We start from the raw sequence: 27,732 nt of genomic DNA, 5'->3' as shown, positions 1-27,732 counted from the left end.
TATTATATCCCTTCCACAAGGCCCTAAAGACCATCATGGAAAATGGAGCAGAAAGACTGTAGGAGCCAGAGGTCAGGAAGAACAGAGGAACACAGTGTCTCCTGCCCTCATGGCATACAGCAACTGTGATCACCTGCACAGTATCAGGTTAGTAACACTTAAGCATGGAATAAGTAGGTTCCATGAGCCCCCACTACTAAACAGATGAACTATGGACGGTAATGGCTTCTGCTGGAGGGAGGAAAGGTTTTCTTTAAGGGTCTATCCCTGCGAGTATTAAATAATGAAGAAGAGATACAAAGCTGAGAGTCACAGAAGAAGGAGCAGATTTGGGGGACCATATGAGAGGAATATGATCAAAAGACATTGTAAGAAGTTCTCGAAGAATTAGTATGAATATTTTAAAGTATATTCACCTAAATTATTGATGCAAACAGGGTATTATTATATATGGATCTTTCATTAAGTGACTTTAATAAATCTTATTAACTGCTGCAATGTATATGCCAATTTTTTGTGTCCACCCATAGAGAATGATCTAATTTGCCATTAATAGTTTAAGTGGCAGGCTAAAAATGAGAAAAATTATTTCCAACTATATATATACTACATGATTGATATCAGAAATACAAACCAAAAAACGATATTGAGGGAGGAAATAACTTAATTAAGTAGGGAGCATATATAAACAGAATTTTCACTATAGGAAACCCAAATGGCTGAGAAACACTTAAAGGAATGTTTAGCATCCTTGTAGTCATAGAAATGTAAATCAAACTCTGAGACTCCACCTTACACCTCTCAGAATGGCTAAGATAAATAACACTAGTGACAACTCATGTTGCCTAGGATGTGGAGAAGGGGGAGCATACATCTACTGCCCACGGGAATGGAAAGTCATGTAGCCACTGTGCAAATCAGTGTGGTTCTTCCTCAGGAAGCTGGGAATGCATCTACCTCAAGATCCCTCTCCTGTGCGTATGTGCAAAGAATGTTTCATCCTACTATGGAGGCACTTGCTCGACCATGTTCATTGATGCTCTATTCATAATAGTCAGAGATTGGAAAGATCCAATATCTGTCTCTCAACAGGTGAATGGATTTAAAAATGTGGTACATTTATATAATGGACTGTTAGCAGCTTAAGAAGGAAAAAGAAATCATGAAATTCACAGGTTAATGTATGGATCTAGAAAAAGTCATCCTGAATAATGTAACTCAGAACCAGAATTAAAAAGATGCTATATATTCATTTACATGTGGATGTTAGCTGTTACTTCTGCAATCTCTATAACCACAGGTTATGAATAGGGTAAGGGAAGAGAGAAGAGGGACAGATCTCCATTAAATGGGAAATAGAATATATAGTTAATGGTGGCTGAGAGACAGGGTCTGGAACAGGAAGGTCAAATGAGGAGAGGAGGAGAAGACATGACAAGGGAAGAAATACAGGGGCTGACGGCTAAAATGAAGAGGCGTGTGAGGGGTTGTATGGAATAGAATAGATGCACTGTAACATATATACATATGTGAATGAGATCTAAAGGAAATTCACACACACACACACACACACACACACACACACACACACACACATTGAAATTCAAATACAAAATGGGAGACAGAGCCACAATCATGTCACCAAATGAAGATTTCAGTACTGGCAATGGGTTGCATCTCTTCAAGTTGTTGGCCAAGAGGATGCCATGGGAACCTCCAACCAACCCACATATTTCAGGCGATTGATTGTTCTCCATATCCTGACAGCAAAGCCCCTTTGCTGAAGATAGCACTGACACCCCCAGTGAACATGGAGAAATCGAGTTAGTACCTTCATAGTGTTTTCACCCCTTAGGGACCTGTGCTCACATTACTAGAAGGTATTCAGCTCCCCCACCTCAAAAGCTAAACTCCAATCCATCCACACACTCTTCAGTCCATAATGTTGAGCTGCATCCAAGATATCTTCTGAGTACAGCCAGATGAAACCTGCTAAAAGCTACACCACATAGGTTGCATATGGCAGAGCTGGAGAGGTAGGAATGCCATATTATTGGTGCCATCTAGTAACCTCTGTAGGACTGGATTAATAGAAATATATTGTTCAAATTTGGTTTCGTGATAGAATATCTTGATTTCTCCATCTATGTTGATTGATAGTTTTGCTGGGTATAGTAGTCTTGCCTGACATCTGCGATTCCTTACATTCAGAAAGACGTGTTCAAACCCTTCCGTCTTTTAAAATCTCTGTTGAGAGGTCAGGGTTAACTTTGGAAGGTTTGCCTTCATATGGTACTTGACCTGTTTCCATTGCAGCTTTTAATATTCTTTGTTTGTTCTGTACATTTAATGTTTTGAATATTATGTGACAGGAGAATTTTAATTTCTAATCTAATCCATTTGGTGTTTTCTGAGCTTCTTATACATGTATAATGTAGGGAGCTGCGACATGCCGTGCCTCAAAGATGGCACTGGTTTCCGTCTTCCACCCTCCCAACGGTGAGCGCTCCTTGTAGTAAACAAGTCCTTATTTGGCTATGCCTGCCTGGCCTGCTAGGGTCTGCATAGTGACAGCCTATCGGCATGACCCACGTGGCACGTTGGGGTTGGTTGGGTACTTAAGCTGATGTAGGGCGTTCCCCAGCGTAGAAGAAGATTGTATCAAGGTTTCTGAATAAACTGCTTGAAGAAGATCTCCTCTGGTCGTGTCTTCCTTGCTGGTCGAGGTTGGGCACGACAAGTGGTGGCCCGTACGGGACCTCCTGAGATCAGAACTTCTTGCAGTCAGGGCAGTGCTGGTAAGTTCCCAAGGTAAGGTGGGACCATAAAGACCTCGGAAAATAAGCGGCCATAAAGTCTCAAGGTAGTGAGCAAGAAAGTTCGTGGTAGCAGCGAACCGAAAGTAGCAAGACGCGCAGTGAATTTAGCTGTAGCAGCGTAGAAAGTTTTTGTCATGGGGACCTCACAGTCTCATCCAATTTTTCTGGCTCTTCAAGAGCTGTTTGAGCGAAAGAAACTAAAAATAAAAAGGAGCACCATAGATTCTTGAGCGAATGCGATGCCATTGCACCCTGGTTCGCAGTCTCTGGTAATCTTACTGTGGCAAGTTGGGAAAAATTAGGGAAAGACCTTGACTTTGCCTGGGAACAAGGGACCCTGAAACCTGGGGTCCGTCCAGTATGGCGCTTAGTGCGTAGCTGCCTTGAAGATCAGAAATGTTGTCAGGCAGCTATAGAGAAGGGGCAAGCTGCCCTAGAAATGCTTCAAGAGGAGAGGTCAGAAAAGCAGGGAAGCGCAAAGGAGACAGACTCAGAAAAAACAGATACAGAGGAGGAAACAGACGAAACAGATTCAGAAGAAGAGTTACAAGAGTTGGTAGATCAAATGCGGAAACAGTCTCTAAGGAATAGACAGAAGAAGAAAAGGAAAAAGCCTAAAATGGCGGAGGAACCTCCTGGGCGGTTCCCCTCAGCTCCTCCTCCCTGCAATGTTGTAGAGGGAGGAAGTAGAGTTTCGAGTAGTACATTCTGCCCTGAAGTGTGGAGAGCAGTTCGTACTGAGCTGCATTTGGCCTATCCTGTCTATGTGGATGCTAATCAACAAAGATATCATGAGCCTCTTGATTTCAAGGTGATTAAAGCCTTGGCTGAGTCAGTGAGAACATATGGTATCACTATCTCCTTTACTATTGCTCAGATAGAGGCTCTGCACAGATTTTGCATGACTCCTAATGATTGGACCAACCTGGCGTGAGCGTGCCTCAGCCCAGGGCAGTATCTAGATTGGAGAGCTCTTCTAATTGAATATGCCAATGAACAGGCTGCTGCCAATTTAGCAGCAGCAGGAGGTGGGCGGGCAGCCTGGGACAGAGACATGTTGTTAGGGCAAGGGCGTTTTGCTAATCAGCAGACAGGTTTCCCTGGGGAAGTTTATGCACAGATAAATGAAGTTAAATTATTAGAGGGTAAGGGTTTGTTTATTGCCCCCGAAAAGGTACAAAAGGGCAATCTTGTAACTTATTTAGGAGCAAAAGTAAGTCCTTATACCATTTTCCCCCAGAACATTGAATTGAGGAAAGATAATCTTAAGACTCTTAATGATTTTCAAAAATTACTAGGAGATATTAATTGGGTCAGATGTTATTTAAAATTACCAAATTATGAATTAACACTGTTGTATAATATTTGGCTGGGGATTCGGCCTTGGATGCTCCTAGACAATTGACTGATGAAGCAAGGGAAGCTTTAAAGAAGGTTGAAAAAAGATTACAAAGCGCCGGTTTACATCGATGGAAGGAGGGTGCAGACATCATATTATGCATTCTAGTCACCTACATGCAGCCCACAGGATTGTTGTGGCAAGATGGCCCTCTGCTTTGGGTTTATCCCAAGGCTTCTCCAGATAGATCAGTAGAGTACTATCCTACAGCCATTGTAGAATTAACCCTGAATGGGATCCAACAATGCACTCAATTCTTTGGTGTGTCCCCTACCTCGATTATAGTGCCCTATACAAGTCAGCAGATAAAGATCTTATGGGGCACTGTGGATGATTGGGCCATATTACGCTGTGGATTCCATGGAAAGATAGATAATCATTATCCAAAACATCCTTTGCTATCATTTTTTAAGGAACATCCCGTAATTTTTCCTAAAGTTACCTCCAGTGTTCCTATACAGGGGTTGCCAAACATTTTTACAGATGGATCCAAAACTGGCTGTGGAGCCTATACGGTTGACCATCAAGAGCCAATTTTGTGTCAATATCAACCCGGCTCTCCACAAGTAATTGAACTCAAAATTGTGCTGGAAGTGTTTAAAAATTGTTCTTTTGCCTTTAATTTGCTCTCTGATTCATCATATGTTGTTAATGCAGTTAAGATATTAGAAGTGGCTGGTCCTATTAAAATTAGCAGTATGGTATGCCAGCTATTGAGGGAACTTCAGGAATTGATCATCTGCGGAAGAGATCACAAGTTTTTTGTCTAGCATATCAGAGCTCATACAGGCTTGCCTGGTCCTCTAAGTGAGGGAAATGATCTTGTGGATTGATGTACCCGAATGGAGTTTATCTTCTTAAGCTCATCATTGGATCAGGCCTGACAGTTTCATCAACAATTTCATGTGCCTACTAAAACCTTACAGCAGAAGTTTCATCTGTCTTGAGCAGATGCTCGACAGATAGTTTTAGGATGTCAACAGTGTATCACTTTTCACCATCCCCCTAGTGTAGGGGTTAATCCTAGAGGCCTCTTGCCCCTAAAGATTTGGCAAATGGACGTAACTCACATATCTGGATTTGGGACTCTAAAATACATTCATGTTTCTGTGGATACCTGCTCAGGTGTCATTCATGCTACCCCTATGAGTGGGGAAAAGGCACGCAATGTTATTGGCCACTGCCTAGAAGCCTGGGCTGCCTGGGGAAAGCCCCAACACTTGAAAACTGATAATGGCCCAGCATACACTGCCCAATCTTTCAAATCCTTCTGTAAGCAAATGAATGTGCAGTTGAGCCATGGCCTGCCTTATAATCCCCAAGGACAAGGTATTGTTGAGCGAGCTCATCGCACATTAAAGGAATGCCTAATTAAACAAAAAGGGGGAATAGACCATGGCAGAACTCCCAAGGAACAGATATCCTTAGCCCTTTTTACTCTTAATTTTTTGATTATGGCTGATGATGGCCTTTCTGCTGCTGACCGACATCAGTGTCGGGCGGGCACGTTGAAAGGTTATGTGAAGTGGAAAGATGTGCTCACTGGCTTATGGCATGGGCCAGATCCTGTGCTGGCGTGGGCGAGAGGGTCTGTTTGTGTGTTTCCCCAGGACCTGCAAGATCCGTTGTGGGTCCCTGAGAGATTGACCAGGAGGTGCAGCAAGAATGAAGATCCTGCTGTTGCTGACACTTCTCAGAGTGACCCAAGTGCTGGTCCAAATGGAGCCCTGGTGGGGGATACTATCGGTGTTCCCGAGACCCATGCCGATACGCCATGACCTTTAAGCCCACTCCTGTATGTTTATCTTTCTTTTGTGGGTATTGTTAATAATGCTAGTCAGGAGTTTCGGGAGGTTTTGGTGTGCTCTATTAATATCTGTTTTTTCTTTTTCTTTTTTTTTTTTTCTTTTATTTCGGAGCTAGGGACCGAACCCAGGGCCTTGTGCTTGCTAGGCAAGCGCTCTACCACTGCGCTAAATCCCCAACCCATAATACCTGTTTTTATACACAATGCTGGGATGCAGAAAAGTTTGCTATCTCTGTGGTTGTTCGTATGCCCAGATGGGTTCCAGTTCCTGTGGATGCCCCCCATGCTATAACTCTATTTAGACAAAAAGGGGATTTTGGCATCACCGCTGCCATAATTACAGCTATATCCCTTGCCGCAGTAGGAGTAACGACTGCTGCCATAGCTATCAGTCATTCCGTGCAGACAGCCCATACGTTGAATAATTTGTCTTCCAATGTGGCACATGCTCTTGATGTGCAGGCGGGCATTAATGCTCAACTTAAAGGTGGCCTGATGGTGGTCAATCAAAGAATTGACCTGGTACAAAAGCAAATTGACATACTGTGGCAGCTTGCACAGCTAGGTTGTCAGTGGAGATACTGTCTCTGGCCTATGTGTGACCAGTATTCAGTATGAAAATTTTACACGTGCTGCTAATCTGTCTAAACAGTTGTCAAGTTATCTTCTGGGTAATTGGACTGGAGAATTCGATTTCTTAATGGATCAGCTACGTGTAGCCATTGTGACTGTGAACTCCACACGTGTGGATGCTAGACTGGCTACGGGATTGTCATCTTGGATTGCTGCTGCTATGAATCATCTGAGGCGGTGGGCGGCTATGGGAGCCCTAGCTGGACTCTTGCTGCTGGTCTCCCTAGTGAGCCTGTGCTGTCTCTATAGAATGAGGTTTGTCCAGAGGTGGCACGCGGCTATGGTGGTACAGGCATTTGCAGCCATTGAGGCAGGACAGTCCCCTCAAGCCTGGCTTATGGTCATTCAGAAGACCTAGTTGCACCTCGCCCCTGAGTATGTGTGAGTGACCCTGCCCAGTGACGGGCAACTTCCCTTCTACCTAAGCATGGAACCTTGTGGGCGACGAGGTGTCCTGAGATGGGTTTAATGAAGGGATGTTCCTAAGACAGGGGGGGTCGCCACACTCAGCGGTGCCTTTGCCTGCTTGATTAATTAAACAAAAAGGGGGAACTGTAGGGAGCTGCGATGTGCCGCTCCTCAAAGATGGCGCTGGTTTCAGCCTCCCACCCTCCCAACAGTGATTGCTCCTTGTAGTAAACAAGTCCTTATTTGGCTATGCCTGCCTGGCCTGCTAGGTTCCGCATAGTGACAGCCTATCTGCATGACCCACGTGGTTTGTTGGGATTGGCCAGTGCTAGCTATTTAAGTGTGGTGTGGGGGCTCCCTGGGGTCAGAAGATTGTATCAAGTAAAACTGCTTGAAGAAGATCTCCTCTGGTCGTGTCTTCCTTGCTGGTCAAGGTTGGGCGTGACAGTATAACACTCTCTTTAAGTCAGGGTAATTTTTCTTTTATGATTTTGTTGAAGTTATTTTCTGGACATTTGAGCTGGGAATTTTCTCCTTCTATCCCTATTATTCTTAGGTTTGGTCTTGTCATTGTGTGTTAAACAACATCGATTGTTTTGTGTTAGAAATTTTTAGATTTGTCATTATCTTTGGCATGTATATCCGTTTCTTTGTTACACTGAGATTCTTAGTGTATCTCTTGTAATGTGTTGGTGATGCTTATGTCTGTAGATCCTGTTCCCTTGTCTAGTGTGTCCATCTCCAGGATTGCCTCAGTTTGTGTTTACTTTATTGCTTCTATTTCTACTTTCAGGTCTTACACAACTGTATCCATTCCCTTCCCCTGCTTGACTGTATTTGCCTGTATTTGTTTACTTTATCTATAAAGGTTTCATCACCTTCATAAGATTAGGTTTAAGATCATTGCCTTGCTCTTTATGTGAGTTAGATATCCTTTACTTACTTCAGCAGGAGAGCTGGGTTCTGCTGCTACCATATTTTGTTAGCTTCTGTTGATTCTGTTCTTCTGGCTGGCTTGGTAGTCCCTGGTGGCTGCAGTTTTCTGAGACTATTCTGTAATGGCAGAGGCCTCCGGTTGTTTGACCTGGTTGCGCTGGGTAGCTTTAGGCCTCCCAGGAGGCAGGCAAAGCTATGGCCCAGGAAATGGAGTGCAGATCTGCTCTTCGGGTAGAGGTATGGACCGTAAGGTAGAGAACAGAATGGGGTAGACCTCTGGGCTGTTGGGCTTGCTAGGGGCCCAGCACACAGGGAACTGGGGCTTTGGTATCTTGCCTGGATTTTCTGGATGGCAGCAGATCTCCCAGGAGGCAGCCTGAACTGTGGTCTGCAGAGTGCAGAGTCGTTCCTGCAGTTACAAATGTGGGCCAGAAGATGGCGCACAGAGAGGACAGGGCAGGAGACTCAGCTGCTGGGCCTCCAAGGACTGACCAGACAATTTAGTGTAGTAAACCAGCATATCATTTTTCATCTTATGTCTTTATAGACATGATTAAATATCTAATATAAAGTTAACACAAAGTGGTAGTGTCTATCTGAAAGCTTAGTAAACAGACACTGATATATAGTTCGTAGGAAAGAGGAGGTTCTGTATTTGTTATGAGTAAATACTAAAGTCATCTTTTAATTTTATTTGCAAATGCCAGCTTTGTGAGGTGACAGTCAGTTGGTTACCAATCAATACACATCCATGGGAAGAACAGCCTCATGAGGTAAACAGAGTTTATAGCGTCCATGAACAAACCCACTTTCCCATATCACACATTTCCAAAGCTATTGTTGAATATTCTTTCTTAGGTAGTTATGAAACCATTAACACCAACCTCAAATATTAGAGGAGTGCTTCTCTCACATTAGTAAACAGACTTTCACATTTATGCAAGCTTATGTCAAGGGGCAGATTAATGCATTCAGCTTATACCATGGGACAAATGACACAGGAAGTATTTAATCAAGATTTTCCTTAGCCAGAGAGATGAAGGCTGCTTGGCAGTGCTGAGATTTCTGTTCACAAAACACTGTGACCCACAACTTCACCTGCAAGTTCTGTCCGAAACAGCGTGGCCTCCTCTAGGATTCTGACTCTCATTTTAATCAAGGACAAATCAAAGAATTGATGTGTTTTCTAACTTATTGCCACATATAAAACTTTAACTCATTTTACTGATACGGTACTAATCTCACTAAATAAACCACACAGGTTATTTATATCTAGCTTGTCTATGTTATGATATACATATGTTATACTTGAGAATTAGAATGTTAATATTGTGTTACTATTATAACTTGTGTCCCTGAGAACCAGAAGTTCAAAAATCAAAGCCCTGGCTTTAAACTCTAAGAATCCATATGAATAAATGAAATATTTTATGTTCCATAAGTATACTATATTCTCAAATATAAAAGCATTATTCCCCTTTAAATTTTCCAAAGTACAAATTTTACAGGTAAACTTAAGGTTTAAATGTTCAAAAATATTTTGTCCTTAATTCTATGGCTTCTGAAAAAGTTCCCCTCTATAATTACAAGGACTTTTCATAAAACACCAGGTATGAAATGTTGGCCCTGTTGGTGGTTTGGACATAAGTTGTGACAGCAATGTTATCCCTGTTTCACATCTAGCTGTCTGTATTCATGACATATATACACATGTTAGGCTTCATCATGAACATGAAGTCACAAAGACAAACCACAAAGACCTACATATTAAATGGGTAGAGTTCCCGCACACCACAGATAAAGTCTCAAACAAATAAACAGAAGGGAAATCTGTGGGTTCTGAGGATTATGACATCAAACTGTTCAAGAATAAGCGAGGGGCTATTGACATATACTTGTATGATAACAAACACAGATACGTGATTATTATAAGACTCAGTGTAGTGGTTACTGATGGTGGGAAAGAGAACATTGCCATTGGATATGTTACCTGAGGTTTTGTGAGGAAACTGAACATTGTCTGATTAATCTGTTGATTCTGAGACAGCTTTTTGTCATAATTCATTTAATCCTTCATTTATTTTATGAACATTAGGTATTTGCTTTTAAAATATTGAAAGGCTAGGGGAGTATATGGATCATTGGATAGACACTGGCTATTCCTGTCCGATTAATCCAACCATGAGAACTCATGTAAGAAGCCAGAATGTTGGCTTTTTCACCAGAAATAGACTCACGTCTACACTGGAGTACATAGTATACCCTAGAAACAAGAGAGATTTTGTCTCAGCATAGAAGAAGGGGAGAGCCAAAGCCTGAAATTTGTCCTCTGACATCCACAAGTATGCTTGTGAAGGTTCTATTGCTGGGAAGAAGCCATTACTAAAAGCAAGTTGGGGCGGAAATGATTTATCTGGCCATATCACTGTTCTTCATGGGAGGAAGACAGGAGCTGACACAGGGCAAGAACCTAAAGGTAGGAACCAATGCAAAGGCCATGGAGGGGGGCTGCCTCCTGGCTCACTCTCCATAGCTTGCTCAGTGTGCTTTCCTAAAGAATCCAAAACCAGCAGACCATGAGTGGCCCCACCCAAAAATGGAATAAGACCTCCCACAGCAATCACTTATTAAGGAAATGCCCTATAATTTACAGCGTGATCTTATGGAGAGGGTTTTCTCAGTTGAGGCTTTCTCCTCGCTGGTCACACTAGCTTATGTCCAGATGACATCAAATTAGTCAGAACAGCATGTAAGCTGTGGGGTGCGCACGCGCGCGCGCGCGCGCACACACACACACACACACACACACACACACACACACACACACACAGTCCCCATTAACTCTAACTCAATACAGTGTTTTAATTTGCTTTTCTGTCACAATGATTAAACACTCTGAACACAAACAAAAAGAAAAGGATTTATTTCATCATACAATGCCCAGGTCACAATCAATCCCTAAGGGAAGTCAGGGCAGGAACTCAAGACAGGAACCTCTAGACAAGAACTGAAGGAGAGACCATGAAGGAATGTTGCTTACTGGGTGGTTTTCTTGCTTTTAATCAGCTACCTTTCTTATGTGCCTGCCCAGGTCTACCTGTCTCAATGATTAGCCAAGAAAATGACCACAGACGTGTCTCTAGGCCAATCTAATGGATGCCGTTCTTTAGCAAAGGTTTCTTCTTCTTCTTCATTTTGTCAAGTTAACAACCAAGTTTAGTACACACACACACACACACACACACACACACACACACACACACACACAAAGAGTATTGCAAGATTTTCATTTATTTATTTATTCACTTCCCATCCCAAGCACAGCCTTCCTCTCCTCCAAATCACCCCTCACATGGATCCTCACTCCACGCCCCCTCCCACTCACCTATGAGAAAGGGTGGTCCATCCCTATGAACCAATCTACCCTGGCACCTCAAGTCATTGTAGGACTAGGTACTTCCTCTCCCACTGAGGCCAGATAATGCTTCTCAGTTGGGGAAGAAGAATCCACAGGCAGGCAGCATAGTGAGTTAATCCCCCACTCCACTTGTAGGGGATCATATGAAGACCAAGCTGCATATGTTCTACATATGTGTAGGGGACCTAGGTCCATCTCTTGTATGCTCTTTGGTCAGTGATTCAGTCTCTGGGAGCCCACATGGTACAGTTTAGTTGACTCGGTTGGTCTTGTGGAGTCCCTATCCCCTGCTGGTTCTTCAGTCCTTCTTCAACCCATGTAAAAATCCTCGAGCTAATGTTTGGCTGTGGGCCTTTGCATCTGTTCCAGTCAGCTGCTGGGTTGAGCCTCTCAGAGGACCTTAATGCTAGGCTCCTGTCTGTGAATCCAGGCTGACAGATACAAACATAGCCTGAGACTCCAAGAGTCTTGAATGAGCAAGGCAGGCCCATAATGTGTCCATGTAGGTCTGAGGACTGAGGCCCGCTGTGTACATTCCCACCCAAATTGGCATGGGGTTGCTACTGCATTCATTTTTGTCCATCTCCCACAAGACACCTGTGTATCAAGGGCAGCAGTGACAATATAGCTGTCAACAGTGTCTTCACCTGTTGTATCCTTGTGACAAGGCTCTGGTCACAAAAAGACATCAAGGTCTCACAGTATGTCCCTGTGAATCATTACCTGAGCAGACAGAGTTGTTCTTTCCTCCTTCCACACATAGACCTCTGTGGAAACATGGCTGACTGTTACATTTTCAAAATGGAGTTCACATTTGTCTCTAAGGAATCTAGATACACAGTTACAGAGACAGCCCCGAGAGCATCCTGACACATGGGACCATGGCTGGGATCCACATTCATCCATTTCAAACTCACGATGCACACCAGAATGCTCTTGAGGACATACACACATGTAACTTCCTAGCTCACTGATCCATACAGCTGCATTCATGCAGGGATCAGAAACGCGTTCATCCACTTCCAAGTCGCAGTGCCCACCTTGGTACCCAGGCTCACAGAAGCAGGGGTAGCGATTGACTCCCTCCTAGCACACGGCTGCACTGTGGCAAGGGCTGGAAGCATACTCACCGTCATCTGTCTCACAGAACCTTCCAGAATATCCACCCAGGCCATACAGACAGGATGCTCAGGGCCCGTACGGCAGGTGCGTCCATGCTGGCAGGTGTTCCCTCTGCAGGATTTAGTGGCAGTTCCATGGTTCTACTAGTGACAGAATGACATTGGCATAGGTAGCTCCTTTTCCCTGGGTATCCACACAAGCGCTAATTCCTTGGCAGGGACAGAGAAGGAAGGATCTTTTAGATCACTACATAAAACAAAGAAACAACTATGTGTGCAGACTTATAATATGCATCTTTGAAGACATGGAAATTTAAGCATGCTGGGGAAGATTGCTATCATTGAGTTATATCTCCATGCCCGGTAGCTTTACATGTGTGTGTTCATGTCAGAATATGTGTACACATGGAAGCGAGAGTACAGCCTCCAGTGTGGTTCACCTTTTTGCTTTTAAAGAAAGGGGCCTCTCATTGTTCTAGATCTCTCCAATTATGGTAGGATGGTTCACATCTGAGCCCTAGGGATCACCTTAGCTTTGCCATTCCAGTAACCAGCACACACCATCGAAGGAGCTTTTCCTCACATAGGTTCTGTGGTAAACTCAGTCCCTGGGCTTGCATTGCAAGCATTTTACTAAATGAGACTTTTATCCAGCCAAAACTTATTACATTTCTAATTTGCAATATTAAACTTTGATTTTTTTGAAACTTCTACCGAATCAAATTTACTTGTATCAGTTTAGAGTTCTGAGTTTGAACATAGATGTGATATCCCATAACCATGACCAGATTCAAGAGAAAGGACTCCCCTGTCGTCCTAGGATGCTCTCTGCCACTTTACTCTTTATATATTCTATCCTGTACAAGCCCGCCTCATGTCACTCTCTGGCAATCACTGATCTTTCTTTCCTTAAAACTTTGCCCTTCTGGGGTGTCAGGGTGTGAAATAATAACATGGATAGCCTTCTGAATATGGATTATTTCAGTAGCAATAATAAATTTAAATTTGTCTCTGTGCTGACATTTCAGTAGTTCATTCTTGCTCATCATAGCATTACTAATCTGATTCTTCTTTTATTACCTGTTCCTTCTTCGATACCTTCCCAGTTTGGTGAAATTATTATGAAAACTGTCTACCCTGAGAAGGAAAAGGTGCTAACAGACATAAGAGACCAGACGCCCCAGAAAGGGGGCAAGAGTGATGGAGCAGGATGTGCCTTAACCGAGTTTCTCCTCTTTCCACCTCAGAGGTTTGCGTTGTTCCAGATGTTTACCTTTGGTTTTTGTTTTTTAACTTAAACTTTCCCCAAGTTTGTTTTTCCATTGTTTGCATACATAGCCCTCCTTTGATATCTTGGAAACTAAACACAATCCTTAATTTATTTTTCTGCAGAATTATAGGAAGGCTGCCTTATTTTGTATAAAATCTCCCTGATAATTATCCCATCTGCAGTGAACATTCATTGGCTTAAGAATGGATTACATAAAATAGGGATGTTTTGTGATTAAATGGACAGTAGTTTTGTTTGGCTCTGTATGGTTCTGATGTTACATTTCCTTTCTTGCACAACCCCATGTTTCCTGCACTTAATTACCTAGAGTTCCCATTGTCTTTATTTCCCACATTCTATCCAGTTAGTTCATCAGTGAGCCTTCAGCAGGGCTTCCTGTCTGTTCCTCTTTCTTTTGCTCCATTTCCCTGTAGCCTTTGCCGCTATTCTTTCAGTCCCGGAGGCCAGTTCTTCTGCGCTCCTGTGCACACTGCACTCCTTATACCGTGCGTTGGCTGCATCTCCCGTGCATCCTGTCCCATCCTGTCATGGAGACACCCCTTTCACCAACTCCTACTGGAAAGGGAAAGGCTGCATATACTTTAAGTGGCCATTGCAAACCATTCTACTTTATGGTCACTCTTCATAGCTTGGGCATTTTTTTGTGCCCATTAAAGCCATTCCATCATTTTTATCCAAATTCCAGTGCAAATTTCAAGAAGTCGGGGGCTCCAGTAATTAAGACCCACTTTGTCTTTAGTGGCCTAAAGTTTACTTTCCTGGTATGGTCTTTTCAGACACATGGCTTCATGCTCAGTACACATTACCTTCCCTTTCAGTCTTATGTCCTGGAGCCCTGCTGCCTCCTATTCCTTCTCTGATACTTTCTCCCTCTTCCTCTTCCTGTTCCTGTTCCTGTTCCTGTGAGTGACCACTTGAGTGACATCTCGCCTCTTGGATAGCCTTTCACATTGCTTTTTCTATCCAATTGTTTATATCTGTGCCTTTTAGAGCTGACAATCTCATTTTTCACCTCTTTCCAAATAGCTCCTTTTTTTATAAACCACGACAGATATGATTTTGTTTTCTGATCCCCAATAACCTCCTGCCATGTTTTCTAGGCTCCTTCAGGGAGGGTTTTTCTTGATTGTTTTATTTTCTCTTTTAAACTGTGGAAGATTATCTTGTTTCATATGTCTCTTTGGTTTTCATAACAAGGTTCTAACAAACAGGAGAGGATTAAACTCCTGAGTGCATGGTCAGGGACTGTCTAATGGGTGGGGATTCCTTCTCTATGACTTGGTTGAACACCATGTGTTGGGGTTTACAAGTCTCTCTTGATTCTGTACAATATGGATTTTCATGACAAATTTTAGAAATAGTCTAAAAGTTTCATTTTTAATTTACACAGGTATAATGAGAAATACATAGGAAGTTTACAGGGAAAATACTGGAAACATTAGTGATAACACGTGGTGATAATAGTCTACATTATAAGAAAACAGGAGAGAAAAATTCAATTTCCCATGATGAAAAAAGTTTAAAACTTAAGCAATCAATTTTGTCGAGCTAATAGAATTTCCTGTGACATACAAAGGGTCAGGATTATTACTTATGACAGCTATGGTATTTCAGAGCTTACACATCCTGGAAACGGTCTGTCCTTAGCAAATATTTAAGAGGAGGTGTAATTCTGCAGTCAGAGCATGGGTAAACTCAGAAGTGCACCAGGAGACAGAAAGGGGACTTTGCCCTTTTGTTTCAGAATCATATTTATTGGAGTCTTGATACCTTGAGCTATCAGAGCCCTCTACTTAGCCATCCCTCACTGATGTGAGAAAACAACACTACCCTGAATGTAAAATTTTTATTCTAGTTAGGCTTTAATTTCTGGTCAAACACACTTTTTGCTTGTAAAATACCAAATCTCTGTTATTTTAACTACATATAAATTACATTATTTTCATGTCTAAAATACTTTCACGTACTAGTTATCTTCTGAAAAACTCCCAGTCTTCCTCTTCATGTGGTAACAAAAGAAAGGGATGGGCGCTAGACATGACAGTTTTAGATGCCAACTTTCTTGAGGGAAAAATAGGCAGGAGACTAGGAAGGAGTCACAGTTCAGTGTGCAGCCTTCACTTTACCTCTGCTGTCCAGAAAGAGACACAGTCCCATTTGTTTTGTTTGGTTTTGTATGTTGTGGCTTTTTTTTTCACATTTTTTCTTTTATTGGATTTTTATGTTTTGAATGTTATCCCCTTTCTTAGTTTCCCCTCCAGAAACATGCAATCCCATCCCCCACCCCCTCTTCCTGCTTCTATGAGATGCTCCCTCACCCACCCACAAACTCCCTCCCACCTCCCTGCCCTGACATTCTCCTACATTGGGGCACTGACCCTCAACAGGGACCCTGGGCCTCTTCTCCCATTGATGCCCAACCAGGCCACCCTCTCCTACTGATGTGACTATAGCCATAGGTACATGTCTGTGTACTCTTGCAATGGTGGTTTTGTGTCTGTGAGCTTTTGGAGTCGGAGGAGGGTCTGGTTGGTTGATATTTTTGTTCTTATGAGGTTGAAAATCCCTTTGACTCCTTCAGTCCTTTCTCAAAGTCCTCCATTGGGGACCCAGTTTTCTGTCCCTGATTGGCTGTTAGCATCCACCTCTGTATTTGCCAACCTCTGGTAAAGCCACTCAGGAGACAGCTGTATCAGGCTCCGTTCAGCATGCACTTCTTGGCATCTGCAATATTGTCTCAGTTTGGTTCAGTATATGGGATGGATCCCCAGGTCGGGCAGTCTCTGGATGGCCTTTTCATCAGTCTCTGCTCCACACTTTCTCTCTGTATTTCCTCCTGTGAGTATTTTTGTTCCCCTTCTGAGGAGGTCTGAAGCATCCACACTTCAGTCTTCCTTCTTCTTCAGCTTCATGTGGTTTGTGAATTGAGCATTCCAAGCTTTTTGGATCTGTTTGACAAGAACTTCAATTTTCTGAAGAAAGAAATAGAAGAAGACATCAGAAGATGAAAGGATTTCCCATGATCATGGATTGACAGGATTAATATTGTAAAAAAGGCCATCTTGCCAAAAGCAATCTACAGATTCAATGCAATCCCCATCAAAATTCCAACTCAACTCTTCATAGAGTTAGAAAGAGCAATCTGCAAATTCATTTGGAATAACAAAAAGTTCAGAATAGCGAAACTATCTTGATCAATAAAAGAACTTCTGGAGGAAGCACCATGTTCTGCCTGACCACAGGCTCACAACACAGGAGGCAGCCATTCATCCACTGAAATTCCTAAAACTGTTGGTCAAACATCAGTCTTTCCTCCCTTTAAGCTACTTTCTTCAGGTTCTTGTCACAGAATGAAAATCTAGCACACCATTTACCTGAAAGACCAAAACTTCAAGTTCACCATGAGGATGGCTAAGAGGGCTCAGGTACTGCACTCAGGGTGGCAAATCCCAGTTTCTGTTGCAGCTACGAGAGACCATGTGTATTTCCATCAATGAAAATATGCAAACTTGTTAAATGCAACTTCGGGAAGATCTCCTTAGGATGAGAGCAGCTTGGTTTCTTCTCTCCCTATGTCCTCCTTTTCTTACAATCAAGTGATATTTTGGTTTACAAGCAGCCATCTTGAAGACAAAGGCCATAACTCCTGAGATGTCTGTATCTGACATCATTAAGTCTAAGTCACAGCACCTTCCTTAAAACATATATCATTGACTTCCCTAACATATTTGGGGGACCAGGTAAATAGAATTGTCCTGTTTTCTCTTAGATCTCAAATACAACTCAGCAATAGGACATTATGAAACTAAGATCAGAAGAGATCAACCTACCAAACACTATCCAATGCTATCATTCAAACAAGCTCTAGACTAGGGATGTCCAACCTTTTGACTTCTCTGGACTACACTAGATAAGCAAGAATTGTTTGGACCAAATGTTAAATCTAATGGTGTCCAAACTATGAACAAAGTGTCATGAAAGCAGTCATAAGTTTATTGTAACAGGCTAACAGAATACTGTCATCTATGAAGTTCACACTAGAGAAACATAGAATCATGTTACCAAACAGAAAATCACCAAGATATCTCATCATGTTTTAAGATTATGTGTTGTACCATATTCACACCTAACCTGGTTACATGTGGCCTGCAGGCTGTGGGTACCTCTGTTCTAGACGCACCAACACCTAAGCTGCATCTGTGAGGTTCTCTGTACCCAAATTCACTTTACTGCTCTTTGGTAAAGTCTTCTGAAGTATACAATATCTTGTGAACTATCAATGTACAATTCCTTCTGTTTCATTTTTCTGACTGGTGCTCACTGGACCCAGAGCCACACAAGACCTGGGCTACATCCCCAGCTCTGTGTCTCTCCACAGCTGATAACAGAGCCTCAGACCTTAATTTTCCTTGGATGCACAATTCCCTCTCGATGCTCTAAAACGTTATCACCTATCTAATGGGTTAAATATCATGGGTTAATTATTGTAGGTTCTGATGATCAGATTTTCAAAGCACAAATTGTTCTTGGAATGTGCTTTCATGCTCTCTGAGGAGTAGTGGACAGGAACAAGTTCCCTTCAGCTGTTGAGATCCATGTCTGTTACTGAAAACGATGCTTTCCTGTGTGCAGCTTCTCCTTGTTCTCATGGCTGATCATACAGCCTGATCTCATGAGAACTTGACTTAGGTGACCTTTCTTAATCCTCATGGGATGCATCATCTGAGGCTCTGGATAATGTTGACTATTTCAGAAAACTTTAGTCTGTCCTATTTTTAGAGCCCCCTCCCCCAGGGTCTTGCTGCCAACTAGAGCAACAACAGAAACAATCAATTTCTTTATCTTTTCTACTTCCTAGACACCATCCTAATTCTGCTTTTACTTCAGGTTCCACATCCATTCACAAACCTCAGAATCCAATCTTTCAATCTCACTTTCAAAAGACTTCTTATGATATTATTGAACACCCCAATTTCAATATTACTGCATCTATACCATGCTATTTGCCAGGTAGGGTAGCATATGGACAGCATCCAGGAAGTAGGACATGGGCCTATGTGAAGGACATTGTTCACTGCAGAGCCAATGGACTCAGTTCTATATGACGAGATTATGTCTAATCTGAGTTAATTTGAGCAAGCCTAATGCCTTTCTCTGACAGTTGTCTGTGAGGGAGGCATGTGAGGATTCTGTCTAACGAGGTAAGCATAGATACCTAGAGTTTTGTACAATATTTTTCACTTGGTAGGTGATATGCAAGAAATGAAAGCCTTGGGTTTTGGCCAGTTGTTATTTTTATTATATTTGTTATTTTTTTGTTGTTAATATTATTATTATTATCATCATGATTATTATTATTGGGTTTAGGTTTTTTGAGACAGATTTTTTTTTGTTTTTCTTTTTTTGTTTAGCACTAGACCTTCAGGGACTCACTCTGTAGACCAAGCTGGCCTCAAACTCAGAGACCTACTGTCCCCGCCTTCCAGGCATGTGCCATGAACACTCGGCTATTATTTGCTTGTTACTGTTTGAGGATATTATGTGACCTGGAAGAACAGACAAAACAACCCTTGCAACCTTAGAAGCCCAGCTTGTCACATTATTAATCTGATCCTGGAAATACTTTTAGGCTTCTCATTTAACAGTGCACATAAATGCACATAGGTTAAGCCCTTCCGTGGGATGCTCTCCTACTGTGGCTGACTGCAATTCCAAGAACACCTAGTTCTAAGCAGCTTGCTCTTTCTTGCATATGATTCTGACTGTGCTCTTTGGATTCCAAGAATTCTGACTCTTATAAAACAAATATAATGTCCAACCAAAGAGAGAAACTGTAAAGATGGGTGTGTTGATCAGTTTAGTCTCATAAAAATCATATTTGAACTTCTAAACTCATATAATAAAAAGTTATCTTCTTTATAATGTTAAAGTTCATTCTTCCTGACAAACTGCACCCAGATGGGTTGTGTCTGATCGCAAGTACACCCTCTAGTATTGCTAAGAAAGAAAAGGCCTATAAATTACTTAAAATGGATCTGTATATGGAAGATGTTCCTTAATTTGCAGGTATTTCCATCTATTCTTTGAGTGCTAGCATTTGTTTAGACAAAATCAATAACAGTATCACCGCCCCACCATTGATACAAACAGAAATGAAAGGAGGTTTTTCTACTCTAATGCTGTTATATAGTAGGGCTAATTTTACTCAAAGTTGAAGAAAATTCTCTCTGAGAAAAACTCATTAAACTTCATTATATTTCAGTTAGAGACCTGTATTATTAATTTATGAGAAAAGTTTTGATTATTTGATTATTTGGAAATGAATATTTTCTATCATAGTGATACCAGGCATCTCCTTCAACTTCATAGTGACCAATGAGTCTGGATCAGTACATTATCAAAACGAGTTACCTGGATGGTAAGAGCGTTATCAACTCCATTTAAAAGAAAAGGATAGCAGTGTTGTCCTGTGATCTAATGTCTTCTAAAAATACCCAAGAGAGGATTTCTCAATCTTTCATGTCAGTGAACTGTTGACAGACTGAAATCAATCCCATCTGTCCCTCCTTGGGCAAACATAGGTCTCTTCCTTCCAAGTCCAGGGTCAGTGAGGATGGCTAAGAGGAAATCACCTTCCCATCATAAAACTTGGCAAAGTTGCCTATAAACTACCTCCTAGATAAAAGGCAGTTCCGTGCTATACACAGAACACTGGCTGGGTTCTGGTTTCAGGACCAGTGAGGACACTTGGTGGCTTTTGAAGGAGCAGGAAAGTGTTGAGGTTTGATCTTTTTCTGTGTAATGGAATACTAATTACATGGCCTGGTGGATGAGAGAATCTGCATGTAGACCCAGGTGAGGCTATGTAACCTCGTCCCCTAAGTTATCCCTGCATAGTGATTAAAGATGACTACAGCCTATACCTGAGCAGAGTTGATATGGGCAGCATTTGGGGTTCCCAGGTTTGGGGTCTGAGCAGGACCGTGAGGTGGGAGAGAGAAGATGGAAGAATGAGGAAGCCATCATGGAGTAGGGGAATCATGAAAACACAGCCAGGAGGGCTAGCCAATTGGAGTTACGAGTTCTGCAGATGGTACATGGCAAATTATAACTCAGGGTTATTGATGGGGAAGTAGATTTTAACAGCATAGCGGGTAGATATCAGTCCAGCACTAGTGCTGATTATTATTATAAATATAAATGTTGTATGTCTTTTATCTGGAATCTTGATGATCAAAGGCATGTAGAAACCCATATCTGAGATTCAATATTTCTACAATACATTAGCAAGCCAAAATGTGGCAATAACTCACTTTTAATAAAACAGACTTCAGATTCCCAGATTGGAAAAAAAATTGTGCTGTCACTTTAAGGCTTAAGGGGCAGGAAGTCCCAGTTCCTTAGCAAAGTTATTTCTCCTCCCACCCCCCAAAGACTTGCAAGGTTCCAGCAAGCATAGGAGTGCATGCTGGTTTGGTATGCATGGTTCCAGGGCGTGATTGCAGGAGTTAACCTGATCTAAAATGTAGCTCTACCCCTGCTCACCAAATGGCACAGTTCCTGAGAGACAAATCAAGAGGCTTAAACACTGGCCGGCCAGCCCAGGGCCTTGAGGGCTCTACTTGGTGCCTGGCTGCTGCTGCACTGCCACTAAGTGCAGCTCTGAGCTGGGAACAGATGTCAGCCTAGTAACAGGTGCAACCAGCATCTGAGCTAAGAAATCGCAGGCGCAGGAGGCAGAAACAGGCAGATCTCTGAGTCCTGGACCATGCTGGTCTACACAATAAAGTCAGGGTGGGACCTTCTGCTGATAGATACAGCCACTTTCAAGCAATAGTCTAGGAGCCAAAATTACATACTCTCCTTATTTGTATACTATATAGGTTTTTGCTTGGTAATAGGAATGTTCTTAGTAACTTAAAGAATAAAATACACACCACTCTTAACTGTATATCTGAGTATATTTATCCACATAAGGTATGTTTACAATTTCAAATTAAAAGATTATGGTTTTCTGTTGCCCAAAAGCATTTTGTCAAAGGAAAGATAAATTCTCATGATCAATGACAATGGGAGAACCCAGAAAAGGGGTTGGGGAGAAGTTGTTTTGCTTTTATCCAACAGAAAAACAAAGCTATGCTCACAAGAAATAAATGGAGTAGAGTTTCTTACCACTCTGAGCAGTCAGCCTGTCTCCGTGGAACGGGGTCTCCCACAGGAGAACTGATGGCAGCTCATGAGAGCTAATGTGAAATAGGCCATCTTGCTGGTATGAACAACCAGGCTCTGTAAATGAGGGCTTCCACAGGAGAACTGGCAATTGCTCTGCCTGGCCCATGGCCCAAGCCACAAACTCTCAACAGGTAATAATGGCTGGGAATATGCTTATACAGTAAATGAATGAAATTTGAATGACATTGGATATAGAGAAGGATATCAAATTAATTTATATAACAAGACTGCGCTTGCAGGATATTTAGCCACAGAATATTGACCTTAAATGAAGGGAGAAAAAATGGGAATTGATAGAAGTGTTTTCAAGATTATATAGATAAATAAATCAGGAACGTTGATCTCAATACTTGGAAGACAAAGGCAGGGACAAATGGGTTCCTTGTGAGTTCAAGGCCAGCCTAATCTACAGTTCATGTCAGCCTGGCTACGCAGAGAAACCCTGATTCAATAAATAATAATTGCTTTAAAATATCAAGAAGAAGGTGGTTGTAAGTTCTATGGTTGTGTTGATATTGCAAATCCTCTATGAGAGAGGTCAAAATAGAGCAGACCTAAATAAAGGGGGGGGGCTGCTAAATTGAATTAACCTCCACTTTTGATGACCTTGGGTTGCTGGACCAAGGACACGATATTTTGGGGAAAAGATTTTACATTTATGTTAACAGGAAAGAAGAAAAGGCTTTGAACTCCTTCCAAAGTTTAAGGATCAGATCTGATGAAAGGAGACCCCCCTGAAGATCTCGAGTACAGACAGGAATAAATGAATTGAACCAAATGCACTGGTGGTGTGTATTATTAAACCCTCTATTGAAACAGCTCTGAAACTGACTGGGACATAGATATGTCTCCAGACAGAACTTGAGCTTACGTGACCACTAGATCTTGTTGTGTTCAGAGTTCTTAGGACCTATTACACACTACCCCTTCCGATGGCGTGAAGGGAGATTTACGCTGCAGTTTGATTACGTGTTCAAAGTAACTTCTGAAGAGAGACAGTGTTCCTTCACCTGCTCAAAGAACAAAAGCATCCTTAGCTGGTGTGTACATCCTCATACTCCCTATGACTGTCTTCGTAGTGCTATATACTGCTTGTAAGATTTATACATTACAGAATGGAAGACCAAGTGAACAGCTCTGACAGGATTCGACCTTGGGGGTGCTGAGACGCTGAGACCTGCTGTCCAGCTCCCTGATCTACCAGACCTCAAACCGATGCTGTTTCCAGAGACTTGCTTCTAGAGCAGCTTTAGGAAGGACTGCTAATCCCAAATGACCTTTCACACTGTTCCAATCAGGACTTCACCTAAGCCCTGAACTTTTCAGCACCTAGAGACTAGAAAACAAATGATGCCAGCCAGCTTTCTTTTCACTTAAACATTTTTCTAATTTTGTTGTGAGGCTCCAAACAGGAATTCTTCACCCCAATTCAGCAAGAAGCAATTCTATAAAGACAGTCATCCCAGTCCCTTATATTGGGGTGTATACTTTTGGTCATTTTATAAATTATATATGTGTTGTCATTTATGGGATGATTTACAAATAATGATAGTCTTGGACAGGCAGGAAACTAAACAAGGAGCATAGACTTGGGAATTTCCATCTTACCTTTCCTTTTCACTCCCCTCCTTTCTTTCTCAGATAAAGGGAAAGGGTTGAGAAGAAGAAGGGGGGATACAGAGAAATTTAAAATGTAGACAAATAGGGGTAGATTATTGAATATACTCCTAATCACCACCAACAAAAAACACCATTTTATAGCCATAATCTTACCTTGGTAGAGATGTTTATATTTTGATGCAGAACTGAGGTTATATTTCATACATTGACCCAGAATTTTATATATATTGATTCAGGCTTTATTAGTATATATCATTGTAAATTGATAAAAATTTAAGATTAATTTTGTTGCAAATTATGATTATTATTATTATTGTCATTATTATTAATAATGTAAATGTTGTGTGTCTTTTATCTAGGAACTGAATGACCAAAGGAAGGGTAGAAACTCCAATTTGAGATTAAATATTTTCTACAACAAAAAAGTTACACCAGGGCACATTGCAGAAAGGCATCCAGTCATTCATGCTGAGGGCTGAGGATTCTCAGGACAACCTTCCCAATGCCTAAAGCAGTGTGGGGTTTGTGTGTGAGCATATGTGCAAGAGTGAACCTGTGTGGGTGTATGTGTGTGTGTGTGTGTGTGTGTGTGTGTGTGTGTGTATAGATATGTCTGAACTTGTGTGAGCATTGTGTGGAGGTCAGAGATCAATGCCAGTTGTATGCCCTAATCCCGTTGCACTTATATATTGAGTAGTCTCTCTTTTGAATCCAAAACCCACTGATTAGTCTAGTCAGCCACCTTGTTCAGGTATCCAGTCTCTGCTTCCCGAGTGTCCATTTTGCATTTATGTACCTACTAGGGACTTGACTTCTGATCTTCATGCTTGCACAGCAAGTGCCTTATCCACTGTTTCATTTGCCTAGTCCTTTTATGGGTATGTATGTGTATATGTATCTGTACTTACAGATACTTATGTGCATAAACACACACACACACACACACACACACACACACACACACACACACACACACACACCTCTGAAGGCAGATATTAGAATAGAAACAAGAGGCCATGAAGAAATGCTACTTACTGGCTTGCTTCTTCAGTCTTTCTCAGGTAGCTTTCTTTACATAGCTTGGGTTCGCCTACCTAGGGATGACATCACTCACAGTGGGATGAGCGCTTCTCCATCACTTAGTAAGGAAGACAATGCATCTCAGGTATAGGGTCCACAGACCAGTCTGATCACATCTATTATTAAATTGAAGTTACCTCTTCCTAGGGATGTGTCAAGGTGACCAACAACATTAGGAATCAAACACACACACACATATGCACAAGCACACACTCACACATATGCAAAACCTATATGCATGTGTATACACACACATACGAAAGCACACATTTTTAAGATAATTTTTTGAGAATTTTGCATGAACAATTTTTTATTTCTTTTATTTTTTTTTACAGTCCAGTCATGTCTGCTCTTCCACTGTTGCTCATCCCATTCCTCCTCCCCCCTGTCTACAAGAAGAGGTCCCTAACATCCCCCTACACCCCCATCACCCACCCAGATCTGTCAACTCCTTGGAGCCGAAAGTCTCTCCAAGTTTAGGCACTTCTCTTACCAAGGCCAGAACAGGCAGGCCTTTGCTGTATGTGTGTCCAGGGCCTCAGACCATTTAATGTATGCTGCCTACTGGTGGCTCAGTGTCTGAGAGATCTCAGGAGCGGGGTTTGGTTGAGACTGCTGGTAAGCCGCCTCCTCAGCTTCTGCCAGCCTTTCATTAATTCAATCATGGGTCCCAGACTTCAGTCCATTGGTTGGGTATAAGTATCTGCCTCTGTTTCAGTCAGCTGCCTGTTGGGCCACTAAGATGACAGGTATTCTAGGCTCCTGTCTATAAGCGCCCCATAGCATCAGTGATAGTATCAGGCCTTGGAGCCTCCCCTTGAGATGGGTCCCAATTTGGGCAGGCCACTGGGCCTACATTCCCTCAGTTTCTTCTCTGGTTTTGTCCCTGCAGTTCCCTTAGACAGGAACAATGCTGTCAGAGTGTTTGACTGTGGAATGGCAGCCCCATCCCTCCTCTTGATGCCCTGTCTTTCTACTGCAGATGGACTCCACAAGGTCCCTTTCCCCACTGTTGGGAATTTCATCTAACGCTCTTCCCTTTGAGTCCTGAGAATCTCTCAACTCCCAGGTCTCACCTAGAGAGTCCTCTCACCTGCCGCCCACTGAGGTTGAATATTTCCGTGTATTCTGCTGACCCTCAGGACTACTCTCTTGTCCTTACCACAATACCTGATCATGTTCCTCCTTTCTCCTCCCTTTCCTCTCTCTCACTCAGGCTGTTCCCTCCCTCTGCCTCCCATGACTGCTTTTTTCTCCATCACAAGGAGGATTAAAGCATCTTCACTTTGGGCCTTTCACATGTTTATCTCCTCAAAAACTGCGTGGCATTGGTACAGAGGTAGACAGGTTGATCAGTGGAATAGAAGTGAAGCCTTGGAAATAAAAGCACCATTCATGGACACTTGATCTTTGACTAAGAAGCCAAATATATACAGTAGAATGTTGCTTGTCATATATTTTTAATAGGTTTTTAGGGCAAACCAAGATGGTGCACTGTTAGAGAACCAGGTTGGTCCTCTAGTACGGTGGCTCAGAGAAGGTACACCAATCCGAATGGCTGCAATAAGAAACTCAGGAATGTACCCTGGGTGTTCTGTCCTCTTTGGCTAATATCCACATATTAGTGAGTATATACCATGCATGTCATTTTGAGTCTGAATTACCTCACTCAGGATAATATTTTCTAGTTCTATCCATTTGACTGCAAAATCCAAAATCTCGAGTCTTCTTTTGAAGCAAACAGGATTTCAGTTTGTTTTAAGCTCATTTGTTTTCCAGGGAAGCAGGCGCTGGTTCATTTATCAGTCACTTTGTGCAGCATGAAATAGAAATCTGATATAATTATTTTCTATTGAACTGGCCTATTTGAACAAGGCCACACCTTTTATTCAACATATCTAGAGAGCTGATACGTAATCTACACTCTCAGATGCACTTAAATCCAATGCACTTAACAAATTACCCACACCTCAGGGATAAAGAAACAATTAAATAAGGTTCCTGAAGAGCCATTGATCCTCAGGCAAGGGAGGAGTCCTCCCTGCATTTCTGAGAGAGTAGCTCACAATGGATTACACAAAATGATGTTTGGTTCTTCTGGGTCCATTTAAGCTTAGCGTTTATTGATTGCATTGGGAGAATTCTAAGGCCCTGAATGAGACATTAAAATCCCTGCTTACCCAGAGATACCTGGCCAGTCCTTCACAGAGGACTAGAAATACACATTCCCCTTGCTTCCCTGTCTCTTAGAGCTTCAGACAATGGAATGTGAGCAGATCTGTTTCACTTTGCAAGAAAACACTGAATCTTCGGTCCTACAACCAAATTCCTTTCCTCTCTGTATTGAGAAATTGGAGGAAGACAGAGACAATCTCCTGCAGTAGCCCAGTAGCCTGTATGTCACCTGGAAGTGCAGACTGCTCCAGAAACCCTTGTTTTCAGTCTTTGCCTTAACAGGGTTCCTAAGTGCACAAATCAGAGCTGTTTTCATCAGGAGTGAACCCACTCCCTCTGTGCTACTCTGTCATCTTCTAATCAGGTCTCACAAAACCAAACACAGGGAACCTTCTCCTCACAGCATGACCCCAGTTTGCTGCTGTTCTCCTCAAACCACATGAATTGGGAGACTCAACAAGTCACTTCAAGTCCCCTTTCAAATGTAAGTCGGGGGAGACCATAACAGTGGGGCGGGGGTGGGAGGGGGGAGAGGAGAGGAGAAGAGAAGAGAGAAACTGAGAGACTGAGAGAGAGAGAGACTGAGAGACTGAGAAAGAGAGAGACTGAGAGACTGAGAGAGAGAGAGACTGAGAGACAGAGAGAGAGAGAGAGAGAGAGAGAGAGAGAGAGCGAGAGAGCACTTATTTGTTGGAGGAGGAGTATGTGTAATAATCAACAATTTATTTGGTGTATGTGTGATATGTGGTGTATGTTTTCATTCAGATTCTGAATATAAATGGACACATGCAAT

At 42.2% G+C, this 27,732-nt stretch overlaps 1 long non-coding RNA gene across 2 annotated transcripts in view; it reads left to right on the top strand.

The window, feature by feature from the left end:
* LOC134482088 (uncharacterized) overlaps nucleotides 1–27,732 on the top strand; it is a 74,265-nt gene that overhangs the window by 22,927 nt on the left and 23,606 nt on the right. Inside the window, exon 2 of one of the 2 annotated variants that reach the window (XR_010058112.1) lies at nucleotides 21–147. This is a non-coding gene — a long non-coding RNA (uncharacterized LOC134482088). Of the gene's footprint in view, nucleotides 1–20; nucleotides 27,405–27,732 lie in introns of those variants that run through there. The other variant, XR_010058113.1, reaches the window with a different exon arrangement.

This window comes from Rattus norvegicus, chromosome 15 (assembly GCF_036323735.1).
Source record: "Rattus norvegicus strain BN/NHsdMcwi chromosome 15, GRCr8, whole genome shotgun sequence".
Lineage (NCBI taxonomy): Eukaryota > Metazoa > Chordata > Mammalia > Rodentia > Muridae > Rattus > Rattus norvegicus.
Note: the sequence above shows the minus strand (reverse complement) of the source record. Positions and strands in the feature narration are given on the sequence as shown.